General features: G+C 32.3%; 1 protein-coding gene across 5 annotated transcripts in view; it reads right to left on the bottom strand.

Moving 5' to 3' along the window:
- Positions 1-23,846, bottom strand: part of LOC135136910 (zinc finger protein chinmo-like) — a 181,457-nt gene that overhangs the window by 45,986 nt on the left and 111,625 nt on the right. Inside the window, exon 1 of one of the 5 annotated variants that reach the window (XM_064066389.1) lies at positions 13,977-14,149. The exons of 3 other annotated variants lie outside the window; for them this stretch is intronic. The gene's annotated coding sequence lies outside the window, so the exon portion shown is untranslated. Of the gene's footprint in view, positions 1-5,381; positions 5,827-13,976; positions 14,150-23,846 lie in introns of those variants that run through there. One more of the 5 variants, XM_064066387.1, reaches the window with a different exon arrangement.

Genomic DNA, 23,846 nt, shown 5'->3' with positions numbered 1-23,846 from the left:
CAACATTAAAATTCAAAATGTTTTGAATCCGAAAAGATTTGAAAATACAAAGAAAACTTGTAAACCCAAAAAAATAATTATGATATTTTAACAAAAATTTGCAAAATTTCGGCACATTTTGGAAAAAACCACAGAACAAAACATTTGAAAATACAAAGAAAAATTTTTGTAGATCTCAAAAATCACGTGTCCAAAATTTTACTACGACAACTTTCTTATATATTTTTTGGAAAACAAGTAAATTTCAAGATCGTTTGGACCAGAAAAGCTGATAATAGAAGATCTGAAAATACAAACAAAAATTCTTCTAAATCGCAAAAATCACGTAAATCACTATTTTTTAAACTTCATCGACAAAAATTTTGGAAATTTCGGTACATTTTGGAAAAAAGTAGAGAACAAAACGTTTGAAAATACAAAGAAAAATTTTTGTAGATCCCAAAAATCACGTGTCCAAAATTTTACTGCGACAACTTTCTTATATATTTTTTGGAAAACAAGTAAATTTCAAGATCGTTTGGACCAGAAAAGCTGAAAATACAAACAAAAATTCTTCTAAACTGCAAAAATCACGTAATCACTATTTTTTAAATTTCACCGACAAAAATTTTGGAAATTTCGGACATTTTGGAAAAAACTGAAAATATTTTGGATTAGAAAAGCTGAATTTAAACTCCAAATGATTAAATTGAACTTTCAACCCAAAAATTTTGAAAATTTCAACGTTTTTTATACAACATCAAATTCAAAATATTTTTAATCCGAAAAGATTTGAAAATACAAAGAAAACTTGTAAACCCAAAAAAGTAATTATAAATATTTTAACAAAAATTTGGAAAATTTCGGCAAATTTTGGAAAAAAACAGAGAACAAAACATTTGAAAATACAAAGAAAAATGTTTGTAGACCTCAAAAATCACGTAACCTACTTTTTTAAAATGTTGGAATTATAGCTTGAGGTAAATATTAAAAAAAAAAATTCCCGACGAAAATTTTGGTAAGTTTAGAAATGGAAATATTTTGGATCAAAAAAATTATAAAAAGGTCTAAATTTTGAAAATAATTTAAAAAATATTAACTTACAATTTTTAAAATTCCAACATCTGTTCGTCAAAAAATTCTGTTTTCACTGAAACTTTCATCTCAAAAATTTTGAAAATTTCAGCACATTTTGGAAAATGTCTAAAATTCAAAATATTTTGAAACGGAAAAGATGAGAACAGAAAGTTTGAAAATACAAAGAAAAATTCCTGTAATCCCAAAAAATATATAAAATACTAATTTTAAAATGTTGGCGCTATAGTTTGGGGAAAAATACAAATTATGAATATTTTAACAAAAATTTGAAAAATATCAGCAGATTTTGGAAATATTTTGGATCAAAAAAGTTTAAAAAACAGATCTAACAAAACAAGCAAATATTCTTGCGGAACTCAAAAACTACAAAAAATTTTTGAAAATTTGTTTAAAAATAGTTGCAATTTTTAAAATCCTAGCCCCAGTTCGAGAAAAATTATTATTTTTAAAAAGTTGGAATTATAGTTTGAGCTAAATATTTTAACAAACAATTTTCCGACGAAAATTTTAGTACATTTTGAGAAAAAATGGAAATATTTTGGATCAGAAAAGCTAACAAGAACAGCTCCAATTATACAAATAAAAATTTTCGCAGACCCCAAAAATTATAAAAAGGTCTAAATTTTGAAAATTATTGAAAAATTAGTAACTTTCAATTTTTAAAATCCTAGCAACAGTTCGTGAAAAAAAACTTAAATTCTCATGTTTTCACTGAAACTTTCGTCACAAAAATTTTGAAAATTTCACAATTTTGAAAGTCTAAAATTGCAAATATTTTGAAATAGAAAAGATGAGAACAAAAGGTTTGAAAATATAAAGAAAAATTCTTGTAATCCCAAAAAACAAAATACTATTTTGAAAATACAAATTATGAATATTTTGACACAAATTTTTGCGACAAAAATTTTGGAAAAAACTGAAATATTTTGGACAGCTCCAATAACACAAAAAAAAATGCAAACCCCAAAAATTATAAAAAGGTTTAAATTTTGAAAAACATTTAAAAATTAGTAACTTACAATTTTTAAAATCCTAACTTCAGTTCGTGAAAAAAAAATAAATTCTAATGGTTTCACTGAAAGTTTTGTCATAAAAATTTTGAAAATTTCACCAAATTTTGAAAAATGTTTAAAATAAATAGTTTCGTAAGAATAAAACATTTGAAAATACAAAGAAAAAATTTTTCAGATCTCAAAATCACGTGAATTATTATTACTATTTTGAAAATGTTGAAATCGTACTTTGAACAAAATATTTTAACAAACATTTTCCTACGAAAATTTTGGTACGTTTTGAAAAAATGGAAATATTTTGGATTAAAAAAGCTGACAAGAATAGCTCTAATAATACACACAAACAAGAATTTTTGTAGACCCCAAAAATTATAAAAAGGTCTAAATTTTGAAAATTTCACCACATTTTCAAAATGTCAAATTCAAAATATTTTTAAACCGAAAGAATGAGAATAAAAGATTTGAAAATACAAAGAAAAATTCTTGTAATCCCAAAAATCATATAAAATGCTATTTTTAAAATGTTTGCGTAATGGTTTAAGGAAAAATACAAATCATGAATACTCTAACAAAATCTTTTGGGATAAAAATTTGGAAAATTTCGGCACATTTTCGAAAAAACTGGAAATCAAAAAAGCTTAAAAAACAAATCTAACAAAACAAACAGAAATTATAGAACCCAAAAGTCATAAAAAGGTCTAAATTTTGAAAATTATTTAAAAATGAATCGTCACAAAAATTTTGAAAACTTCACATTTTGATAAACGTCTAGAACTCAAAATAGTTTGAATCCAAGAAGCTGAGAACAAAAGATTTGAAAATACAAAGAAACATTGTTGTAGATCTAAAAAAAATCATGTAAATTATTATTTTTAAAATGTTGGCATCATAGTTTGAGGAAAAACGAATTCTAAATATTTTAACAAAAACTTTCCTGGCCAAAATTTTTAAATTCGGCACATTTTGGAAAAAACTGGAAATGTTTTGGATCAAAAAAACTGAAAAAAATGTATCCAACAATATAAACAAAAATTCTTGCGGATCCCAAAAATCATAAAAAGGTCTAAATTTTGAAAATCATTTAAAACTTAGTAACTTACAAATTTTAAAATCCTAGCATCAGTTCGTGAAAAACTTAAATTCTAATACTGAAAGTTTGGTAATGAAAATGTTGAAAATTTCACCAAATTTTGAAAAATGTTTCAAATTCAAAAAATTTTGAAACCGAAAAAATGAGAACAAAAGATTTGAAAGTACAAAGAAAAATTCTTGTAACCCCAAAAAAACATATTAAATACAATTTTTAAAATGTTGGCGCTATAGTTAAACGAAAAATACAAATTATGTATATTTTAACAAAAACTTTTGCTACAAAAATTTGGAAAATTTTAGCACATTTTGGAAAAAAGCTGGAAACATTTTGGATTAAAAAAGCTTAAAAATCAGATCTAACAAAACAAGCAACAATTATAAAACCCTAAATTCACAAAGAGATCTAAATTTTGAAAATGATTAATAACTTTCGTCACAAAAAATTTGAAAACTGAGAACAAAAGATTTTAAAAATACAAAGAAAAATTCTTGTAAATGATTATTTTTAAAATGTTGGCATTATAGTTTGAGGAAAAACGAATATATTAATAAAAACTTTCCTGGCCAAAATTTTGAAAATTCGGCACATTTAGAAAAAACTAGAAATGTTTTGGATCAAAAAGAACAGATCCAACAATATAAACAAAAATTCTTGCAATCCCAAAAATCACCAAAAGGTCTAAATTCTCAATGTTTTCACTGAACTTTCGGTACAAAATTTTGCAAATTTCAACGCATTTTGAAAAATACCTAAAATTCAAAAGATTTTGAATTTGAAAAGCTGAGAACAATAGATTTGAAAACAGTAAGAAAAATTACTGGATTTAGATCCCTAGAATCATAAAACGTCCAAATTTTGACAATCATTTAAGAATGTAAATGATTGCCTTAGGGTTTTCAACCGCAGTTTATTTTTTAAATTCAGATGCGACGTTGCCAAGTTACTCCAATTTTCTTGAATTTTTGGCGTTATTTTTGACATCTGTACTAAATAAAGGTAAGCGCTTGTTTGAGCTACCAATAAAATTTACTTTTAGTATACAGAGTGTTTACAAACTTTGAGGCACCCTGTATGCGTAATTCATTATAGAAAAGCTTTCCACGGATCAATTATTTTAGTCTATAACAAATAATAAAACGTTCACCATATTTTCACTGATGCATATATCAAAAAAAAAAAAAAAATGACCAAAGGAAAAAGATTTAAATTTCTTAAATTTAGCTACTTGTAGCGCTAAAATATATTGCTGAAACCAAGTCGTTTTTTAATTACTAAATAACGTGCCTACTTTCAAATATCATTCACGGTTAATAAATTAAAACGGTGTCTTGGAAACGATCTTTTCTGTTCTTTTATCTATAGTTCACCAATTCTGATAACCTGAGGTTTGTAAATTTTAAATTTGCAGCTAATATTGTATCGATTAAGGATGCTAAAGATGTAATTGTGTTGTATATTTATAATATATAATTAAAAAAAAAAATAAATAAATAAATAAATAAAACGGAAGCATAATAAACTACAAAACCTTTTTTTCTAGATATGAAGTTGGAAGCAAGTACAATAGGCCCATAATTACTTAGGTCACGAACTCGTAGCGACGACGTTATCTCAGGAAACATATAACTTCCTAGAGTAAATAACTTTTTTTGCTTAGTGTATAATGTATACCCTAGCACACAACTTTACACTAACATACACCTAGGAAAAAACTTTTTGGTACTAGAAATAGTTCTATACAAAAAGGAGTTTTAAGAAGCTCTTTTTATGTAAACAAATGGAGTTAACCTCAAAATATGTCGCTTATAGTTTCACACATTTTCAAGTCACTACGTTTTTATTACCGAAAAAAAAATAGTAAAGCCACGGAACGCTGCACATTTACCAACAATTTCCCAAAGTTGACACAATTTTTTATCTTTTATCAAAATTTACGACGTGTTGTGGCAGCATTAAGAGCTTACGCCCCGAATTGCGTCCCGCCGCCGCCTCCTCGATGCAACCTCTCCATTAAAATTTCACCGAACTGGTCCCGTTCGCACCGAATCGCAGTCGTCGCCCCGTTGCCAAGTCCGGCTCTGTGGGTCCGCGCCTCGTCCCAAGCGCCGCTCCGGCCCTGCACACGCAGCACAAGGCCACGCGGTGCGCGCGCCAATCCGGCAACGCCGCACCCGGCCGTCTTGACCCGACGCACTTACCAAGAGTTGGCGCGCCAACTAGATCCAGCACATCTTATCACAGATTGGCACACACGCACGCACGAACAACGCGACTGCACTGACCGGCCGATTACACTTCGCAAGATTTCGACACGCCGGTATCAACGCGGAACTCGCAACGCACTCACGCACACGCGTGAAACGGTTGCGGCCGCCGCGATGGCGGACCGGTCGGTGCATTGGCGGCAGTGCATCGGGGACACCCAATTGGGTCATGCACGAATGCCAATATTTGGCCCAAATACGCCGCTGACCGCTGCGGAGAGATGAGAGCGAGGCGAGGCCGAGATTTCGCGCCGGCCGAGATTCGCGCCGCTAAGGCGAGCGCGGACGGCGCGAGGGCGCGTGAGGATGTGGCAACGGCGCAGGGGTGCAGCGCGGGATTTTCAACTCGAACCACTAAACACTTTCGGCACTATTACAATTTAATCTTATTGTTATTTTATTATTTATTGTTCAATACAGTAAGATTTTTATTAACAAAGAAAATTGGTCTAAAGAGTTTAGACAGTACTTCCCTCGCTGTCGGAAACTTGACGACTGCATGCCTATTGTGTTTTTTTTCTCATCACATTTTTGTAGTGGGAATTTAAAAAAAAATGCGATGACGTCATCAACATTTTTGCAAGGACACGTATATCAGTTGGGATAGATGTAGTGTAATACTAAGAATAAAATTATTATATTCTCAAATTTTCGGGAAAATGAATTGGGTCGTTTGAATATTGATTTGTAATAATCAATAAAATAACGAAACAATTTACTCACGTATACCTACGTTTCAGAGGCAACTGAAAATCGTGTATGTATAAACATTCTTAATTTAAGATGACAGGCGTAACAGCATACATGAGAGCCAAACAGAGAAACTGTAAACAAAACGACCGTCGGTTTTATTGCTTCGACTTCCGCTTATTATATAAAACATTGGGTTTTATTTTAATTCTTGACGGTGAAATTCACAATTGGTTGATTATAAACATGTCTATTTCACATTCGCGGAATCAAGTGAACGCATAAAACAAATGCAGGTCTGTAATGTTAAAGTCGATGTAAATAAGCGTGCTACCCTTATGTTTCAACCGAGTTTTTCCTTTAACAAATTTTGTGTCTACCAAATTGGGTTGGTTGGGGTGTAATACTAATAATAAGTGTTGCCTTTAATTTAATCAATAAAATAAATTGACTTCATTAATTTTTTTGAACCACCTCTTAAGAAAATCTAAAAAATATGAATGGAATGATAAATCACAAGTACAAACTCATCATATTTTTTGCATTTTAGATAGGATTTATTCAGCAAAATTTAAGGGTGACGTCATCAATTTTTTTAGGAGGGATGAACAAATACATTTTGAACAAAAGTTTACCATGCTTATAATAACTTTAAAATATTCCCAAGATTTCAAAGCATTCGGTTTTGTAATTCCTGATTAAATCGATAAAATAAATTCACGCCTTCATTAATTTTTTTGAGTCACCCTGCATATGCAAATCGAAAAAATTTGAATGGAATGATAAATCACAAGAAGAGACTCACCATATTTTGTACATTTTAGATAGGATTTTTTCAGCAAAATTTTGTGGTGACATCATAAATTTTTTAGGGGGGACGACCAAATACCTTTTGATCAAAAATTTACCATGCTTATGATAATTTTAAAATGTCTTCAAGATTTCGAAGCATTCGGTTTTGTAGTTCCTGAGTAAATCAGTAAAATAAATTTACGCTTTCATTTATTTTCTTGAGTCACCCTGTATATGCAAATCCAAAAAATATGAATGGAGTGATAGATCACAAGTACAGACTCATCATATTTTGTACATTTTAGATATGATTTATTCGGCAAATTTTCGAGCTGACGTCATCAAGTTTTTGGAGGGGATAAGCAAATATATTTTGACTAAACATTTATTATGCCCTTTATAACCTCAAAACATCTGCAAGATGTCAGAGCATTCCGTTTTGTAGTTCCTGATTAAATCAATAAAATATATTTACGCATTCATTAATTTTTTTGAGTCACTCTGTATATGCAAATCCAAAAAATATGAATGGAGTGATAAATGACAAGTACAGGCTCATTATATTTTGTACATTTTAGATATGATTTATTCGGCAAACTTTCGAGCTGACGTCATCAAGTTTTTGGAGGAGATAAGCAAATATATTTTGACTAAACATTTATTATGCTCTTTATGACCTTAAAACATCTGCAAGATTTCAGAGCATTCGGTTTTGTAGTTCCTGATTAAATCAATAAAATATATTTACGCATTCATTAATTTTTTTGAGTCACCCTGTATATGCAAATCCAAAAAATATGAATGGAGTGATAGATCACAAGTACAGGCTCATCATATTTTGTACATTTTAGATATGATTTATTCCACAAACTTTTGAGCTGACGTCATCAAGTTTTTGGAGGGGATAAGCAAATATTTTTTGACTAAAGATTTATGATGCTCTTTATAGCCTTAAAACATCTGCAACATTTCAAAGCATTCTGGTTAGCAGATTAAAAATTAAATTTCAAAATGTTGTTTTATAATTTTGATTTTTTTTCCAAAAATCTGGACGTTTCGGGTGAAAAGTCGATTCAGAGTGGTAAACTACATGTGTAGGACTATGTTATTTTATACAATTGAAAACCCATTTACTATGTACAATTTTGAAGTGACGTCATCGCATTAGTGGTGGGGATGATTAGACAAATTTTGGTTAGCGTTTTACCATCTACATGATATTCTTAATATAAGTACAAAATTTCACAACAATCGGTCGAGTACTTTCGAAGATTATCTGTCTAATAAAAATCCGGGACAACAGACGGACAGACGGACGGACAGACAGACGGAAATGGGAGACCTATTTCTTCGTCTTCTAGGGGTCATGAAAGATCGAGAAAACGTAAAAGTAGAGAGTCGGCCGACGGACTCGATTACAATACTTCCTTTGCTTACGCTCGGGAAGTAAAAAAATGTGGCAACAGCGCTGGGGTGCAACGCGGGAATTTCAACTCGAACTACTAAACACTTTCGGCACTATTACAATTTAATCTTATTATTATTTTATTATTTATGGTTCAATACAGTAAGATTTTTATTAACAAAGAAAAAATGTGGCAACAGCGCTAGGGCGCAGCGCGGGATTTTCAACTCGAACTACTAAACACTTTCGGCACTATTACAATTTAATCTTATTATTATTTTATTATTTATTGTTCAATACAGTAAGATTTTTATTAACATAGAAAAAATGTGGCAACAGCGCTGGGGCGCAGCGCGGGATTTTCGATTTAAACTACTACACATTTGGCGTTTTTGGAACAGGTTGCTCTTTGAACTTTTGAACTTGATTAAGGAGGGTAATCGGTTGTAGTTTGTCGAATTATGCTCAGGGCCGGACTACTATTTGAGGGCCTATGCTAAACACCATCCGGTCCCCTCCTGTCAAGCATGTAATAATAATGCGCTATTACATAACGTCGATTATTTTTTTACGTGAACCTTAAAAGTGAAAGCTTTCGATTTTTTCATATTGAACTACTTCCAGCGTTGAAACAATTTCTAAAAATAAAAGTCTTACGGAACTTCCATAAAATTCGAGTTTCAACTATCAAAGTACGAGAACTATAGATAAAAGGTGTTTTCAAGGGAAACTCAAAGTGGTTTTGTCGCGGAATCTAGAACATTTCCACTATTACAATTCATGAATGTGTGGAAAGCTCTTGCTCCTGGATTATATATATTCTAAACGTTTTAACAGAGATTTTACCCACACAAATTTTGAAAATTTTGGCACAAGTCTAAAATTGTTGACGAAAATTGTCGAAGATCCCAAAAACCACAAAAGCGACTAAATTTGACAATTTGTGAACGAATTATAAAATCTATTTCTTTTACGGGAAACGCGGATTATGTATATTCTTGAAACAAGTATAATTTGTGAAACAAAAATTAGTAATAATTTCCCTTTTTATCTACAAAATTTTTATAGTGAGCTACTTTGACGAAACTGTAAAAATTGCTAAATTTTAATTAAGGATTTAAAAAAAACGGTAGGAATTTCCAAAGGAAGCCGAAAATGACTTCTGGATATCGAAATCTACGAGAAAATGTCTTCAACTAATTTTTGAAAATAGTTGAAAAGTGTTCGAAAATGTCAAAAGTGCCAAAATCAGTCTTATCTTATCAAATATTAGCCCCGTCCATGCACCGTCCATTTTCTTAGAGGGTATGTCATCTGCCAAAATCAGTCTTATCTTGGCAAGAATTAGCCCCGCCCACCCGCCCTCTATTTTCTTGGAAGGTATGTCATCTGCCAAAATCAGTTTTATCTTAGCAAGTACTAGGCCCGCCCACCCACCCTCTCTCCTCATTCCAACGATTAATTTTATTTCTGTTCGGTATAAGATCATTCATTAATCCTGATCAGATAAGATCAATCACTGAAAAGGAGACAGGGTGGGTGGGCGGGGCTAATTATGTTCTTCTGTCGAGTGGACAGAAAACTTATAATAGAATCTAAGATGTGAAAAAAGTAAAAAAAACACGCTAGTCGTAACCATTTTTGTTATAATATTTGCTATAAAATTTATTTCTTATTTCATGCACCTGCCTTGACTTCTCTATTGTCCCATATAAACAAATTTTAAATATTTCTGTAAATATATAAAAATTTCAAAGTACATTCTTGAAACAAGTGTATTTTGAAAACAAAAATTAATAATAATAATACTTAATTTCCCTTTTTATCTACAAACTTTTTATAGTGAGCCACTTTGATGAAACTGTAAAAATTTAGATATTTCAATTAAGGATTTTGGATAAACGGTTGGAATTTCCGAAGAAACGAAGTCGAAAATGACTTCTGGATATCGAAATCTACAAGATGTCTTCAACTAATTTTTTTAAATAGTTGAAAAATGGTCGAAAATGTCAAAAGTGTCAAAATCAGTCTTATCCTATCAAATACTAGCCCCGCCCACCCACCCTTTATTTTCTTAGAAGGTATGTCATACAAAAATTTTATATCGAGCGATTTTGACGGAACTTCAAAAAATTTTTGCACACTTTGAAAAACAACTAAAATTCAAATTGACTGAAAAGAACTTCGAAATGCTTCCAGAAAAACATCTAAAAGTATGTACAAAGGAAATTTCTTGTAGATTTCAAACTCTCTAAAAATTTGCAATGATAAATCGCTAAAATTCATCATATTTTGCACATTTCGAGTAGACTTAGGAATTTAACTTGTCACTATGGACATTTGCAGTTTAAGACCTTTAAATTTCACAAGTTTTTACAAGATTAACAATTTTTTTTAACAAATGTTGGGCCCGCCCACCCGCCCCCTATTTTCCCAGAGGATATGACATTTGCCAAAATCAGTCTTATCTTACAAAGTACTAGCCCCGCCCACCCGCCCTTTATTTTCTCAGAGAGTAGTACTTGCCAAGAGAAGTCTTATTTTGGCAAATGACATATCCTCTGAAAACATAGGGGCGGGTGGGCGGGGCTAGTACTTACTAAGATAGGACTGATTTTGGCAAAAACTATACCCTCTGAGAAAATAGAGGGGCTAATACTTGCAAAGGTAAAACTTATTTTGGCAAATGACAAACTCTGAAAAAACAGAGGGCGGGTGGGCGGGGCTAGCACTTACTCAGATAAGACTGATTTTGGCAGACGTCATACCCTCTGGAAAAATAAAGGGCGGGTGGACGGGGCTACTACTGGCTAAGATAAGACTGATTTTGGCAAATGCCATACCCTATGAGAAAATAGAGGGCGGGTGGGCGGGGCTAGTACTTAATAAGATAGGACTGATTTTGGCAAATACTATACCCTCTCAGAAAATAGAGGGGCTATTACTTGCAAAGGTAAAACTTATTTTGGCAAATGACAAACTCTGAAAGAACAGAGGGCGGGTGGGTGGGGCTAGCACTTGCTCAGATAAGACTGATTTTGGCAGACGTCATAACCTCTGGGAAAGTAGAGGGCGGGTGGGCGGGGCTAGTACTTGCAAAAACTTATTTTGGCAAATGACAAACTCTGAGAAAATAGTGGGCGGAGTCATAAACTACGCATGTAGGACTATGTTATTTTATACAATTTAAAACCCATTTACTATGTACAATTTTGAAGTGACGTCATCACATTATTGACATGATATTCTTGATATAAATACAAAATTTGACAACAATCGGCCCAGTAGTTTCGGAGTTTATCTGTCTAATAAAAATCTATTTTTTCGTACTCTAGGGGTCATGAAAGACCGAGAAAACGTAAAAGTAGAGAGTCGGCCAACGGACTCAATTACAATACTTCCTTTGCTTAAGCGCGAGAAGTAAAAAAATGGCAAAATATAAGCCCCGCCCACCCACCCGATCTCCATTGTGATGAATTTTTCATTCGCTGTCAGACGGAGGGGCGAAACGTAACTGCAAAAATCAGCTTTTCCTACAAAAATATAAGCCCCGCCCACCCGCCCGATCTCCATTGTGATGAATTTTTCATTTGTTGTTAGAATGAGGGGCAGAGCGTAACTGCAAAATTCAGATTTTCCTACAAAAATATAAGCCCCGCCCACCCGTCCGATCTCCATTGTGATGAATATTTCATTCGCTATCAGACCGAGGGGCGGAGCATAATTGCAAAATTAAGATTTTCCTACAAAAATATAAGCACCTCCCACCCACCCGATCTCCAATGTGATGAATTTTTCATTCGCTGTCAGGCCGAGGGGAGGAACGTAATTGCAAAATTCAGATTTTCCGACAAAAATATAAGCCCCGCCCACCCGCCCGATTTCAATTGTGATGAATTTTTCATTCGTTGTCAGATCGAGGGGCGGAGAATAATTGCAAAATCCAGATTTCCCTACAAGAATTTACCATTTTGAACATGTTTTAAGTTTCTTGTTATGAAAAGAGGACTACATAATTATATAATTAAAAAAAAAGGCAAAATAATAATACTTTATATAATATAATAATATAATCCAACACTCGAGACATTTAAAAATGTCTAAATTTTGACAGTTTGTGAAGAAAATATAAATTTTAAATGTTTTAAGTGAATATTTCGGCACAAAAATTTTGAAAATTTCTGCACATATTTGAATATTCTGAGTTAGAAAAGCTGAAAACAATAGTTTAAAAATGTAAAGAAAAACTCTTGTAGATCATAAAAATCGCAAAAACGGCTAAATTTTGGTAGTTTGTGAAGAAAATATAGATTTTCCTGAATCTTTCGCCACCAAAATTTTGAAAATTTCGGCAAATTTTAGAACAAGCTGAAAATATTTCAAATCGGAAAAGCTGAAAAATGTAAATAAAAACTCTTGCAGATTCACAAAATTACAGTTTGTGAACAAAATATAAACTCCAACCGAAAGTTTCGCCGCAAAAATTTTAAAAATTTCGGCTAATTTTGAAAAAAAAAAAACTGAAAAAAACATTGGATCAGAAAAGACAAAGTAAAAAATGTGAACAAAAATTCTTCATTCCAAAAATCAAAAAAACGTCTAAATTTTCAGTTTGTGAACAAATTAAAAATTCGAAATGTTTTCACTGCATATTTCGGCTCAAAAATTTTGAAAATTTCGGCACATTTTGGAAAAAACTGACAATATATAGGATCAGAAAAGCTGATACGAAAAATTACAAATATAAATAAAAATTCTTGTAGATCTCTACAAATCACAAAAACGTCTAAATTTTTACAGTCCAAAATATAAATTCTCAATGTTTTATTAACTGAATCTTTCGGCACAAAATTTTTGAAAACTTCGGAACATTTTGGAAAAACCGAAAATATCTTGTATCAGAAAAACTGAAAAATAGTCTAAAAATGTAAACCAAAATCCATCTTAAATGTTTTAATTGAAACAAAATTTTGAAAATTTCGGCACATTTTGAAAAACATTTAAATCCAAAAGTCTAAATTTTGAAAGTTTTGGCAAAATTTTTGACTGGAATCAGCCTTAATTTTTCGCTTTCTTAACAAGTAAACAAAACTACGTGAACAATCAAGAGCGCGTTGGATTCAAGTGTTTAAACAAAAGTTGTCAACTTCACAAACCACCTGATATTCAGACCCTTCAAGTGTTAAACAAAGTTCCAAAAAAACATGAAACTGCGCTATTACCAGTCGTTACATCCTCAACCTTTACCCCACACACTATCACTAAAGCTGCACTTACACAACTAAAGCCACGCTTACACGTCCGCCCGCTGGCGCGAGTTTAAACTTGGATGGTTTTGTTTTTATTTTCAAGGTATTTTTAAACCGCGTATTATAATTAAGTCTATTGTATATATAATCTTCAGCCTGATTAGCAAACCATTTTTTATCTCGTCGTTATCAAAAAATTCATTTACAGAACATGGGTGGCGCGATAACGTTTGTTTTTTTATTAGGTACTGATAAGTACGAAATTGCATTCCCTGATTTTTTCGACGGGAAAAAATCCATGAGTGTCGTTTTCGAACTAGACAATACGTATTCGAGCAAATACAAAATATACAATGAATTTTGACATTTCACAAAACATTTTTTATTTTTTACCTTTTTGGCTGCCGTTTCGAACCACCGAAGATGCGTTTAAAGGCACGTCCGCACTGATACTGAATTTGTTTATCAACAAAAAGATATTAAGATATTCGACGTATCTGTAGAATATTTTAATTTCGTAGCCTACGTTATTCGATGTATTTTTTCCATTTAATCTTGATTTTTTCTAATAGACTTTTTTTTTATCTCCGCACTATCTACATGTTAATTTCTCCTCTTATCACTGTAGTGCGATAACGTTTTATTTTTTTCATGATACATGTAAAATGCATACGTGCATGTAAAATCGAAAAAAATATTCCGCTTGCGATAAAAATAGCTTAACGGCGCTGTTATCAAGCGAAATTAATGGGCTTCGTTCTGTTTCGACTCCGGCGTGCTTTTTAACCACAAAGGAAAGTTGAACTAATTTTATGGTTTCTTAATTGATGAAAATAAAAATGTTTGTGTAGAGGGGCGTTCAGAGGAAAGAAAAATGAAAGAAATGTGTCCTACGCACTTACAATTATTCGCTGAAACTCGAGAAAACACAACGAATTTAAAATTCGCGCCTTACCCGCGCCGCGTGACCAATCGGCTCCGTGGGCGTGGTTCGCGTCACCAATCCACCACTGCCACGTGACTAAGCACCAATCACGATTACGAATTCATTATCAGCCACGAAAAATTGAAACAAAATTTCCATCTCCCCGTCTCCTTTTCCCGCTGCAAACTCATTTACCCGAGTGAAACAGAACGAAATCGCATTAAAATTTGATCGGCGTCACCCCCTCGTGTACAGTTATCGTCAGATTTAATGTCGCCGTTCCGTCCGCATCAAATTTGCACGCAGCGCCTCGTCTCGATTTGGCCTCCTTCCAGCGCTTCCACTAAATCTCAGCAAATGGTGCATTGTCCCTCCACAACGCAAAATACCCGAACCACAGAACTGCGCATTGCCAAAAACCTATACGGGATGTTCCAGCTCGCGTTTACCGTTGAAACTCGCAACACCTGTACCATTTACCCACGAATATTCCGGTGGGTTTTTTGTGTGCACCCCGGATGTGAAAAAGTTCACGTGAGAACAAGGCGTTTTCACAAATTGGGCACTTGACGACGGCGGCGAACCGGTTTCGGACCAGGTTTGACCTCATCAGGACGGTTTGGCTAATTATGCAACCCTTTGTGGCGCGGTGCAATCGCCGGTGACCTTGGAGATGGCAGCGGCGGAGGGGGGATCGGGCGATGATGGGAATAATTTGTAATTAATTTTAAGGACAGCGGTAATATGGACGTGACTAGGTGTGGTACGGAATGGATGGGTTTTAAAATTCGGATGGTGAGTGCTGGTGAAATATGGGTGACGATGGGTTGTGATGGTATTTTTTAAGAGGGCGCCCAAAGGTCAAGCGGGAAGGGAGGATTACGTAAGGATGTGGAACAATGGTTGAGTCGAAAATGAATTATTGAATTGGTAGAAAGAGATTGGGTTTGGTGATGCGGTGTACATATTAATGGATATTTACATATGTTAAAATGATGGGCAGGATTTGCTTAAACCGTACGCATTCGGACATAAAATGAAGATTTTTGGCTTTTAAAATTTTAGGATTTATCAACTACCAAAAGACAAATATCTAGAATAAGGCAAACTTGTATTTAAATTTTCTGTTTGACTTGTATTATTATTATCAACATTTTTAATATGTTTTTAAACAATTTCAAACAAAAAAAAAAATGGTTCGGAAGTCGTATTGGTCTTTATAAATATGATTAGGCTAGGCCAAGTCAGGTCAGGACAAGTCGGGTCATCCCAGATTAGGTCAGGAACACGTGGAAAGATCTTCGTTTCTGGATTACGAGTCTTAGTTTTGTCGTGAATGAAAATTTTACAAATATATATTTTCTAAATGTTTTAATAGAATTTACCAACGAATTTTTTTTAAATTTGGGCACATCTAAAAATATTAACGAAAATTTTCGTGGATCCCAAAAATCACAAAAATGTCTAAATTTTGACATTTTGTGAAGAACATATAAATTTTGTATGTTTTGACTAAAACTTTCGCCACAAAAACGCTGAAAATTTCTGTATATTTTGAAAAACAATTAAAATTTAAAATGTTTCAATTCGAAAAAACTGAGAACAAAACATCTGGAATTACAAAAAAAATTCTTGTAGATTCCAAAATCACAAAAATGGCAAAATTTTGACAATCACTTGTAAATTAAGTCACTGATAGTTTTTTAAATGTTACGTAAATCATTATTTTTAAAACGTTGGAAGGTTATTATTAGTTTGAGAAAAAATTCGTAATTACAGACAAAATTTTGAAAATTTCGGCATATTTTGGAAAAAACTGAAAATATTTTGGATCCGAAAAATTAAATAGGTCTAAAAATATAAACGAAGCCAAAATTTACGAAAACGTCTAAATTTTGACAATTTGGTGAATATTTGAAATCTAAATGTTTTAATTGAAACTACACCACAAAATTTTGAAAATTTTAACAAAAATATCTAAAATCCAAACTGCATTCGATTAGAAAAACTGGGAACAAAATATCTAAAAATACATATAAACAAAAATTCTTCTAGATCTCAAAATTACAAAAAAAGCTACATTTAGATAATCATTTACAAATTATGTAAATCATAACTTTTTAAAATTTTTGTTTTTTTTTTAGTTTTAGACAAAAGATAAATTTACACACAAAAATTTTCAAAATTTCGGCACACTTCGAAAAAAACTGAAATATTTTGGGTTCGAAAAATTGAAAAGAACAGGTTTGAAAATATAAATGCAAATTCTTGTACATCCCAAAGGAATCACAAAAACGTCTAAATTTTGAATTCTAAATGTTTTAACGGAAACTCCGCCACAAAAATTTTGAAAATTTCGGCACATTTTGGAAAAAGTTGAAAATATGTTGGATCAGAAACAAAAGTCTAAAAATGTAAACAAAGACTCTTGTAGACCCTAAAAGTCGCAAAACTGTCTAAATTTTGACAGTTCGTGAAGAAAATTTAAATTCTAAACGTTTAACTGAATCTTTCGGCAGATAAATTTTGAAAATTTCGAGACATTTTGGAAAAAACTGAAAATACTTGGGATCAGAAAAGTTGAAACAGTCTAAATAAATAAACAAAAATCTCATAGATCCCAAAAATTACAAAAACGTCTAAATTTTAACTGAAACTTTCGTCACAAAAATTTCGGCTCATTTTGGAAAAAACTGAAAAAAAAAACTTGGATCCGAAAAGCTAAAGTCTAAAAATATAAACAAAAATCCTTGATTCCAAAAATAAAAAAAAAGTCCAAATTTTTAGTTGAACAAAATGTACAAAATGTTTTAACTGCAATTTTGGGCACCAAAATTTTGAAAATTCCGACACAGTTTGGAAAAAACTGAAAAAATTGGATCGGAAAACCCAAGTTTAAAAATATAAACAAATATTCTTGATCCTAAAAATCAGAAAGACGGTCTAAATTTTTATAATTTGTGACGAAATGTAAAATTTTGGCTTTTTTTGGAAAAAATTGAAAATATGTTTGATCAGAAAAGCTGATAAGAACAGTCAAAAATATAAAAAAAAATCTTGTTATCTCCAAAAAAAAAAATTGAGTTTGTGAATAAAATAAAACTTCCAATCTTTCGGCACAAAAATTTTGAAAATTTCGAAAAATTCAATACATTTTGACAAATACCTAAAATTGAAAATACTTTCAATTCGACAAAACAATAAACAAAAAATCTCCTAGGTCCCAAAGATTACAAAAATGTCTAAATTTTGACAGTTTGTGAACAAAATATAGACCCTAAATATTTTAACTGAAGCTTTCGCTACAAAAATTTTGAAAATTTAGGCCCATTTTGGAAAAAACTGAAAAAAAATTAGATCAGAAAACCCAAGTTTAAAAATATAAACAAATATTCTTGATCCCAAAAATCAGAAAAACGGTCTAAATTTTTATAGTTTGTGGACAAAATGTAAAATTTTGGCATTTTTGGAAAAACTGAAAATATTTTTGATCAGAAAAGCTGATAAGGACAGTCAAAAATATAAAAAAAATCTTGTAATCTCTAAAAAAAATTGAGTTTGCGAGTAAAATACAACTTGCAATCTTTCGGCACAAACATTTTGAAAATTTCGAAAATTTCAATACATTTTGACAAATACCTAAAATTGAAAATACTTTCAATTCGATAAAATAAACAAAAAATCTCCTAGATCCCAAAAATTACAAAAATGTCTAAATTTTAACAGTTTGTGAACAAAATATAGACTCTAAATATTTTAACTGAAGCTTTCGCCACAAAAATTTTGAAAATTTCGGCTCATTTTGGAAAAAACTATAAAATATACAAATTTATATGGTTTGTGAACAAAATAAAATGTACATTCATATGTTTCAATTGAAACTTTCGCAACAAAAATTTTGAAAATTTCGGCAGATTTTGGAAAAAACTTTAAATATTTTGGATCAAAAAAGCTGACAGTTAAAAATACAAACTAAATTCTGATAGATCTCAAAAAATCACAAAAACGTCTAAATTTTGACAGTTTGGGAATAAAATAAAAATTCTAAATGTTTCAACTGAATCTTTCGCACAAAAATTTTGAAAATTTGAACACGTTTTGGAAAAGCTAAAAATATTTGGGATCAGAAAAGCGGAAACAAACAGTCTAAAAAAATGCACAAAAAATCTGATAGATCCCAAAAATTACAAAAACGTCAAAATTTTGACAGTTTTGAACAAAATATAAACTCTCACCGAAACTTTCGCCACAAAAATTTTGAAAATTTCGGCTCATCCTGGAGAAAAAACTGAAAAAAATATTGGATCAGGAGAACTAAAGTCCCAAAATATGAACAAAAATTCTTCATTCCAAAAATCAAAAAACGTCTAAATTTTTATACAGGGTAAATGTACATTCAATGTTTTAAATGAAACTTTCGGCACAAAAATTTTGAACATTTTCGAAAAAACTGAAAATATTTTGGATCAGAAAAGCTGACAAAAACCGCCAAAAATATAAACAAAATTTCCTGTAGATCTGTAAAAAACACAAAAACGTGTAAATTTTGAAATTTGTGAACAAAATAAAAACTCAAAATATCTTCATTGAAACTTTCGGCACATTTTGGAAAAACTGAAAATAATTTGTATCAGAAAAACTGACAAGAACTGTAAACAATATACACAAAAATTCTTGTAGATCTCTAAAAATCACAAAAACGTCAAAATTTTGACACTTCGGCTTTGTGAAGAAAATATGAATTCCAAATGTTTTTTAACTACATCACAAAAATTTGGAAAATTTTAACACATTTTGAAAAACACCTGCAATTTAAAATGCTTCCTATTGAAAAAGCTGAGAACAAAAAAATCTAAAAATACCTACAAATAAATAAAAATTCTTTTGATCTCAAAATTACAAAAAAGGCTACATTTTGACAGTCATTTGAAAATTATTAAGTCATTATTTTTTAAATATCACGTAAATCACTGTTTTGAAAATGTTAGTGTTTTTAGTTATAGACAAAATATAAACTTACACACAAAAATTTTGAAAATTTCGGCAAACTTTGAAAAAAACTAAAATATTTTGGATTCGAAAAATTGAAAAGAACAATTCTTGTACATCCCAAAAAACCTTTAAATTTTGAATTATAAATGTTTTAACTGAAACTCCGCCACAAACAATTTTGAAATTTCGGCACAATTTGGAAAAAGTTGAAAATATTTTGGATCAGAAAAGCAGAAATAACACTAAAAATTTAAACATAAACTCTTGTAGATCCTGAAAGTCGCAAAAAAGTCTAAATTCTGACAGTTGAAAAAAGTTGAAATTATTTTGGATCAGAAAGGCTGAAACAGTCTTTAAACATTAACAAAAAACCTCATAGAGCTCAAAAATTAGTTTGTGAACAAAATGTATTTATTTTAACTGAAACCTGTAGTACTTGCTAAGATAGGTCTTATTTTGGCAAATGACATATCCTCTGAGAAAACAGAGGGTGGGTGGGCGGGGCTAGCACCTACTTGCTAAGAGAAGACTGATTTTGGCAAATGCCATAAATTCTGAGAAAATAGGGGGCGGGTGGGCGGGGCTAGTACTTGCTACGATAAGGCCGATTTTGCCCCTATTAAACTTGTAAAACACATTCATTAATTTTTTTGTGTCACCCTGTTTAAGCAAATTAAAAAAATATGATAAATGGCAGGTATAGGGGTCGATTACAATACTTATATTTTGCTCCTTTTTTTCTTAATATGCGCAGTCTTCTTTTCACAACAAGAAACTTAAAACATGTTCAAAATGGTAGGTTTTCATAGGCGTTGTCTTCATTTTATAACAAGAAACTTTAAAACTTACCATTTTGAACATTGGGTGGGTGGGCGGGGCTTATATTTTGCCACCCTTTTTTTCTGAACTTGTGTAGTCTTATTTTCACAACAAGAAACTTAAAACGTGTTCGAAATGGTAAGTTTTTATAGGAAAATTTGGATTTTGCAATTACGCTCCGCCCCTTGGTCTGACAATGAATGAAAAATTCGTCACAATTCAGATTGGGCGTGTGGGCGGGGCTTATATTTTGCGCCCTTTTTTCTTAATATGCGTAGTCTCCTTTTCATAGCAAGAAACTTGAAATATGTTCAAAATGATAAGTTTTTATACGAAAATCTTGGTTTTGCAATTATGCTCCGCCCCTTGGTCTGACAACGAATGAAAATTTCGCCAGAATTGAGATCGGGCGGGTGGGTGGGGCGTATAGTTTGCCCCTATTTTTTCCTTAATATGCGCAGTGTTCTTTTCACAACAAGAAACTTAAAACTAGGCATTTTTAGAAAAAAACAAAGGTTGGAAAATATAAGCCCCGCCCACCCGCCCGATCTCCATTGTGATGAATTCTTCATTCGTTGTCAGACGGAGGGGCAGAGCGTAACTGCAAAATCCAGGTTTTCCTACAGAAATATAAGCCCCACCCACCCGCCCGATTTCAATTGTGATGAATTTTTCATTCGTTGTCAGACGGAGGGGCGGAGGGTATTTGGAAAATCCAGATATTCCTACAAAAATATAAGCCCCGCCCACCCGCCCGATTTCATTTGTGATGAATTTTCCATTCGTTATCAGACGGAGGGGCGGAGAATAATTGCAAAATCCAGATTTTTGTACAAGAATTTATCATTTTGAACATGTTTTAAGTTCCTTGTTGTGAAAAAAGACTACATTATATAAGACCATAATCATAATAATTTATATAAGATAATAATGATCCAACACTCGAGAAACCTAAAAATGCCTAAATTTTGACAGTTTGTGAAGAAAACATAAATTCTAAATGTTTTAACTGAATCTTTCGCCACGTAATTTTGAAAATTTCGACACATTGGGGAAAAAACTGAAAATATTTGGGATCAGAAAAGCTGAAAGTCTCAAAAAAAAAAAACAAAAAATCTGATGATCTAAAAATTTCAAAAACGTCTAAATTTTGACAGTTTGTGAACAAAATATAAACATTTTAACTGAAACTTTCGCCACAAAAATTTTGTAAATTTCGGCTCATTTTGGAAAAAACGGAAAAAATATTGGATCAGAAAAGCTAAAGTCTAAAAATGTAAACAACAATTCTTGAGCCCAAAAATCTGAAAAACGGTCTAAATTTTTATAGTTTGTGAACAAAATTATAATCAAAATGTTTTCATTGAAACTTTCGGCAGAAAAATTTTGGAAATATCGGCACATTTTGGGAAAGAATCAGACCGCCAACGGACGAGAGACACGCGGAAATGGGGGACCGAATTTTCCACATTCTAGCTTACGGTCGGGAATTGTTGGCACATTCCCGATCTTCGAATAAAAAAAAAAAAATACTGAGTCACGCACTCCCAAAAACCTGTTAATTTTCATTAGGAAATATAATTAACATTATATATTTAACACTTGGCGTGTATGCGGTTCCAAATTTATTTCAAATACGTAGTACTGTTACGAACGTACGAATGTTATTTACTTTGAGCTGGAGTTTATTGACTTGAAATGCGTAGCAGAAAAATATTGCTGGATTTCCACAAGAACCAACTTAGTACCTCTACACGGATGCAAAAATCCGACCACAACACAATAATCACGTGAATTTTTTCATCATTACGTAAACTTACACGTAAATCAGCGATTACGGAAGAAATGCAAGAAAAAATTCAGTTCTAATTTTGTCGACTTTTAGCGCTTTGGCAGCTGTTGAAAGAAAGCAAAGTGATTATCGCAGTTTGCGCAACGACATTTCAACAACAGCCGCCTGCAGTCCGCCCGTGGGCTCCGCCACTGCACAAAGAAAGTCAACTGCAACAATACAATGACACAGATTCGGTACTTTCGTTATTGTTGACACGTGCAGTCGTGCATTCTGCAATAAGGCCATGAAACCGTTGCGCTAAAAAGAAACCAGACCTCCGACTTTCGAGCGTTTTGAGATGCAGCGCAAAAGCGGACCTCCTCAAGGACCTATTAAACTGATTGAATAATCCTAACAACTTAACTCGAGTTCCTTGACCGTAGTCCTTCCCCTTTCGGGCGGCGTCACGCGAGGAAAGCGGGAGAGCACGAAAGCGGCGCTTTTCCAAAAACCGAAAAGAAAGTCGGAAAAGCGAGATACACGCCGCGATAGCGTAACCTCATTTCCGGCTAGAAAAATTCCTAGTTCTTATCCGAAAATGGAAGGAGGACGCGTTTTGGCAACGGTAACCGACTCGCACGGAATTATCTGCATTTATCGTTACGTTCAAAATGCTAAGCAAACAGGTTCGAATTCGTAATAGCTGGCAGGGCAGTGGCGTCCCGAACGCGTGATTTAATCGATTTATGGAATTGCGGCTGTTTTACAGCGTACACAACGCTCTAAAAATAACGAGTAATCGTAAACGTGCAAACTTGTACTTTCGTTTCGCTAAAAATAACGCACTGTATACACGTTGCATAAACTTAGATGGGGTCAACGTGAGCGTCACAATTTCCGCGATTTGGGGGGGGCGAGTGGGGATTTTGGTGAATCAGGCGGTTTGGGTGGGTTGAGTTTAGTTGAGGTTAGGATTCGGCATGATAACGTTGCTGGGTTTATCACCGAACAGCGTTTTATGGCAGTCTTAATCTGTTTGCTCGGAAAATGCGCGTGTTCATGGAAATGGACACATTTTGACAGTTCGGGTGCAAAAATTCATATCTTTTGTCTGTTGTTGGAGATTTTAGAGATTAGAAGTGTTATTGTTATCGCAACTTTTTGTTTTGATTGTGCAAATATCTAACGGGTTACCCACGCGTTTTTTGAAAAAACCAAAATATTTATTAAATTGATGTGGTATAAAAGGAACCTGATGTTCTAAAATTATTATTAACCATCTGCACATGCTGCTTCACCAAAGCAGAATGAATCTATAAATTTTATCCTGATTTTTCAAAAAATGCGTTGTCATTATTTTGAAATTCCAGGAAAGATCACTATTATTTTAAAACTTCATTATTCTGAAGCAATGTGTGAATTTCGAACTGATTTATAGTTGTGCTATAAATTAACGCATAAATTATATTTTGCATAATTTTTTTAAATACCAAATTTCAGTACGTGTAGAGGAAATTTATTACATTATCTGTATTTCTAGTTTCTCTGTTGATAAACAATTAAAATACGACCTTGAGAAAAAGTCAAAAACAGGAAACAAAAATTTCATTTTTGCATCTGGTTTTTATTTTGACTATAAAAACAGAAATGTAAAATTTCACAAAATAAATAAAATTATGCTTTTGGTTCCTCGGTATTTTGCATACATATTTTTATCTTTGAGAAAACATCTAATTTGACATTTCCACTTTGT

Source organism: Zophobas morio, unplaced genomic scaffold (assembly GCF_036711695.1).
Source record: "Zophobas morio isolate AGI-343-1 ecotype UQ-CSIRO unplaced genomic scaffold, CSIRO_AGI_Zmor_V1 ptg000028l, whole genome shotgun sequence".
In the NCBI taxonomy this organism is placed as follows: domain Eukaryota; kingdom Metazoa; phylum Arthropoda; class Insecta; order Coleoptera; family Tenebrionidae; genus Zophobas; species Zophobas morio.
The sequence above is the reverse complement of the archived record's forward strand: the minus strand, read 5'-3'. Positions and strand labels throughout refer to the sequence as shown.